The sequence below is a fragment of the Seriola lalandi genome, unplaced genomic scaffold, assembly GCF_002814215.2.
Source record: "Seriola lalandi dorsalis isolate HSWRI2012SDOR001 ecotype SW California unplaced genomic scaffold, Sedor1 jcf7180002054953, whole genome shotgun sequence".
NCBI classification, from domain to species: Eukaryota; Metazoa; Chordata; class Actinopteri; order Carangiformes; family Carangidae; genus Seriola; species Seriola lalandi.
Window position 1 is genome coordinate 1,165,462 of NW_019525504.1, and position 5,535 is coordinate 1,170,996.

A 5,535-nucleotide genomic window follows, 5' to 3' on the forward strand; every position below is an offset into this window, starting at 1 on the left:
CACACACACACACACATTTTTATTCCTGCCGCAGACGTTGGAATAAACAGTAAATAAGAGAAGTGCAGCGTGTGGCGAGCAGCTCGGTAAACTCTGCAGAGTCTCTGGAATGAGCAGCTCTAACAGCTCCAGCTGCCCCCTGTGGTCTGCCTCCTCTGATCATGACGCAGAAGTAATTGACTTTTACTTAGGAGGTCATTAGAGGAGATAAGTGGTGAGCTGCTGAGCCTCTCCTCACCTTTAACCCTTTGATGTCTGCATACCAGGGGCCCCAGACCCTCACAGACATGTGGCCCTCAGCTCAGGCACAGAGACTCTCACCTCCATGTAAACGTGATCAGTCTGAGTGTAGTACACACCCACACACACACACACACACACACACACACAGAGCCTCATATTATTAATTGATGTGAACTGTTCTTCCCGGGTCCAAACTACGGAGACACACGTCATGTCCTACATTTTTTTTTTTAAATTATGATTTAATTTTAACCTTTAGTGACCTCACCTACACTGACAGTGTTCAGTAAACTGTGTCTCAATATATTTAAATTTTATCCAAAGGCTTCAGTGAAAAATACTAAAAAAAAAATGTTTTAACTCTGTGATCTAATAAAATATCTGCTCATGTAGTAAAACTGGTTATAACTGATTCATAAAGTCAGAGCTGAAACCAGCCGTTCACAGGTTCCTGACTTCATGTTCTGACCTCGTCTGATCAACAGAGTGAGTTTCTGAAAGTTTGAGCTGAAGTTTTTACGGCAGAAAAATACAAACGTTTTCATTCTTTCAAAAAAACAGAATTAGACAAAAGTCAGAACAGTAATGAGCAGCAGTGGTTTTGTGAGATGTTGGAGAACCAAAAATAATAATAATCTACAGACTAGTAACTATAAATATGCTGTCTCCTTATTAAAGATACACATTATTCATACTATTTCTTTCTCTGTCTGTTTGAACCCTGGTTATAAATTCTGTTTGACAGCAGTTTGGAACATTAATTATCTGCAGTTGTTTTGAGAGCAGTGGAGGGGAAGCAGTTATTTATGTAATTTATTCACCTACAAACATGACAGATTTTTATTTAGTATAAGCACTTGAAGTCTCTTTGGGTAAAAGCGTCTGTCAAATAAATGTAAATGTAAATGTTATATAAAGCAGTTAATATTAGCACCAAACAAAACGCCTTTAACACATAAAACTATGTAAGAGTTTTCATGCTTAAGGGGAATATTTAACTAATATCAAACTCATAATACTTCTGTCATTTACCAAAGCACAGTGAGTGCAGGACGTCTACCTGCCGCTCGGTGGAGTTTTATTTGAGTGACAGATCTGGATCTTCTTTACACCGAAACCTAGTGACTAACATTTAACTGACTTTCTTCTTTCACACTTCCCCATGTCCATACACGGCCGCCCTGGCTCCCTCCACCCTGTGAGGCGCCCTGTGCTCCGTGTGGGACACCTCCACCAGGATCTGATCTCCAGGAGCTGAGGTGATGAGGAAAAAGGCCTGACACCTCTTGTGTGATGCATATGGACTTTGTTTTGATCCAGGACTTCATTAATGAGTGAAAACGTGGAGGAAGACTGTCAGAGGATGAAGGTGTCAGAGCTCCAGAGCAAAGAGGATCTCCTTCTTCTAGTTCTACTCAGGCTGCAGTTCACTGAGCAGCATTTAAACCTTTGTTTAATGCTCACTGACCTGAGACCTGAGACCTGATCACAGCGGGTTAACATCAGAATTAAAAAGGATGTTTGTGAGCTGAAAACTCTCAGAACTGATTTTGGAGTTTGTTTGTGTAGAGAAGGAAACAGGTTTTTGAGAAGGTTCAGTGTTTAAGAACAAACATCACTGTTTTCTCTTTATTTACCATTTATTTTTCAATCACTAAATATAATTCCGCACGTGTAGAAAATGGTTGTTAATATTGAAGATAATTTAAATGCATCATTTTAAAGAAGTGAACGTTAAACACCTGTTGCACGATCCTCTGCATCTAAAACCCATAAGTCCTTTAAATAACGATTTTAATCTACATCATTAGTTGCTGAATCAAATGCTGATTTGTGTAATTTTACATTTAAAAGTTAATGAAATCTAAAGAACCACCTATAAAACTCTGTTTCCCTCCATGGTTAATAAAGCAGACTGAGGACTCACCAGTCTGTTCAAAAAGTCCTGAGCTCGGGAGTCCTGCCGGAGGTTCAGGCTGAAGCCCGCGGAGCAGCCTCGTTCAGCGGGTGGATGAGTTCATGAGAGGCCGGAGCGGCATCCTCCGCTGCAGCGTCTCTCCTCCTCCGGTAACCCTGGTGTGATCTGATGTGAGCGGGTCGGCGGTGTGTGGAGCAGCTGTGTTGTCGGGACGCCTCTCCGCTCCAGTGGTTCGCGCTCTCAGCTGCCGCCGCCTCTTTATTGCAGCGCAGAGTCCGGCTCCTGCTGGCGCGTCACTCAGCCAACCCATACACACGGCAGCATCACACACCAGCATCGCTGCTATATGATCCTGTGGAGTCTCATGTGCTAATGCTTCATTCTGCTTCTTGGCGAGCTCGCGCACTGGACAGGAGTGGGCACGTGGAACGAATCAGAGCTGATTATTTATTTTTAAAACTTAGAAATCTGAGCCAAGTTCCTGACTGTGTCCCCTCAGAGTCTCTGACAGGCTGGTAACTGACTGCAGGTCTCCATGAGGAGCATGAGGGTCTGACAGAGACCGTGTCAGACCTGCAGCCTCTTCATGGTGAACTCTCTGTGATGACAGTTAGAACCTGATGATGATGTCCATGTTGAAATTAAATGAATACAGATTTGTTTATTATAATCATAGGTTTTCCATATAGTAATTATATTGTATTATAAATTAGTGCAGTGGGACTGATGGACTGGAGGACTGTCAAGTCTATACAGATGGTTTCTCTTTATTCATAATCACAATCAGAAGAGAATCATCTTCAAGGTTTTATTTTATTTATTATTTTCCCCCTTCTGGTCCTTATAAGGATCAATATTGATATTGAATATTGATTGCATACATTAAAGGCCCATTAACTTTTCATTTTAAGATCCAGTAGAGTCAGCTGCACAATGTTCAATGACCATTAACACAGGATTGTTTTAATGTATGTCATGTGACACGTCATCCTCATCCACCAGGTAAAATATATTTATTAATAATAATAATAATAATAATAATAATAATAATCTAATTAGCTCAGGTAGAAGACATTATTACAGTGTGTGAGTGTGTGAGTCAGTGAACTGGAGGATAAACACACTCAGAGGTTGAAGTGGACTTGAGGAGTCAGCACTGAGGGAAGACCTGGTGTCTCCCAGACCTCAGACTCATCAGGATCAGGATCTCAGAAGGTTTTAAGCTGAAGAAGAATTAATGTGACTACATTCATTTATAACCGTTAGCCTGAACTTTTACCTTTAACAAACTTATAATAAAAAAACTTATATGATAATTAAACTGACTTAAAAAAAAAAGGGTGTTCTGAGTCTTTAGTTTTTAATTATCATTACGTGTCAGAATTAATTCTATTATATATTTACCCATTAACATGTAACTGTGTGAAGGACAGGTCTGGAACCAGCAGGTTGATAGTTTGTGGTGAAGTGAACAGAATCTGCCCCCTGCTGGACAATGAGTTTTTACTTCATCCTGACTTTACATGCATGAGAACCACAGACTGATCTCTGACTGGTTTCAGTGCGAAATAAACAATGTGAGAGTAATGAGGGAAACAAACACATGACTGAACCTGGTCTGAAGTGGATTACTGTGTCTTCATGTGCCCTGCTGATATTTTATGAGGAACTTGGCAGGACTGGTTCATGCTGTGTAGCAGTGCCAGGTTTATGAGTGTAACCATGGCAATCCATCAGAGAGGGTGACAAAGGCTTCAAGTCTATGAGCAGTAAAACACAGTGACCATCATCTACACTGAGTCAAGAGAGGAACACACACTGTGTTCGTGTCATCTGTGAGATACTGCTCTGTACACATGCACGCATGCACGCACACACACACAAACACACACACTCACACACACACACTTCGGATGAAATCCAAACAAAGGAACTGGCTGCACATTCGAATGACAAACCTGTAACTTCTACATTTGCTTTAATGGTAGAAGTTCTGTTGTTTCATGCACATGGGACACACACATAAAAAACTGTGTCACAGTTCTTTCAGGACATTTGAAATAGTCGTGGCAGTTTGACAGAGTCATTCTGGCTTGTGGTCCCTTCTCTGCTTTTTGCAGATGGAGTCAGTTTCTGGAATCCTGCAGCCTCCATCTCTGTCCTCCGTCAGTGTACAGCCTGGGACGTCCCCCTCAGCAGTGGTGTGGCATCAGGGTGAGCAGTGTTTGCCCAGCTAAAGCTAAAAATAGACATTGAATACAACGATACTGAAGTGAAGCGATATCTCTCCTTACATCTGATCTCGGAACAGCGTTTGGTCCCATAAAGGATCTGATGCCTATTTTCCATTCATCATGTAATTTACTGCCCTCTTGTGGTGGCAGGGTATTGTCTCTGAAAGGTAGCTTGACTTCCAGCTGTTGTATCTATCTATCGTTTCTGTCATTTTCATGGGTGTCACTATGTCCCATTGACAAAGGCTGGAGCTTGTCAAGCGGAACGGGACAGACACGTTCTCACACTGAGGATAATCCTGGGATCTTCGACTGGTGGCCAGCGATAGCCAAAGGGTGCTTAGCAAGCTCGACTCAGCTTCTACCGTTCTGAGATCAGTTATGATATTCCACGTGTGTGGAAACTAAACTTGCACATTAACCATTTAGAGAAAGCAGTGCCAAGTAAAGGAGCAAATTACACTGACTTATCACCTCTGTGCAAGATCTACAGTAAGTTTGAGAAGTTAGAGGTGGAATATTGTAACAGGAGTAAAGCAGCTCCTTTCAGGAATAGATCAGTATGTACATTTTTTGTGAGTAGTGGTCGAGAGAGAGAGAGAGAGAGAGAGAGAGAGAATAGTGATGCTGGAACCCAGAGCAGAGAGTTAGCTAGTCAATTAACAGTTAGCAGTGTAGCTGTGAACGTGCAGTGTGATGTTTGTGCACTTTAGGCTCATGGTCAGTTAATAAATGCTCAGACTCCTCAACACCCAAGTTCCCACGTCCCCCCTGTGCTTCAACCACAGTCCAGATGATAAACCAGGAAAGGTGAACAACACAGGGCGGAAAATACAGGATTCTACATTGTCACTGTGTTAATTTTACAACTTCTTCAGAGAGGAAGGAGAAAGGCAGCACAAAATCATGAGACAGCACAGGACTGAATTTAAGAGAAAGGTATGTTTTAGTCTTGTCCATATTTTTGTGGTTAGTGTAGTACACAGCTGAATATCTGAGTTGATGGCAGTTGAATGGGTGCTGTTGGCTGCTCGGTTCTGCTCGCCTGTCTGTAAAAGTCACCACACGCCACTGAGTTGAGGACGGTTATCAATGGTTCATCGTTCCCACATCAACGGGTGCTGCACCTCCTGCACCCAG

At 42.1% G+C, this 5,535-nt stretch overlaps 1 protein-coding gene across 1 annotated transcript in view; it reads right to left on the reverse strand.

Annotated features, from left to right (window-relative positions):
- osr1 (odd-skipped related transcription factor 1) overlaps positions 1-2,471 on the reverse strand; it is a 9,725-nt gene extending 7,254 nt beyond the window's left edge. Inside the window, exon 1 of the mRNA XM_023394722.2 lies at positions 2,171-2,471. The gene's annotated coding sequence lies outside the window, so the exon portion shown is untranslated. The remainder of the gene's footprint in view (positions 1-2,170) is intronic.
- Positions 2,472-5,535: the final 3,064 nt, after the last annotated feature.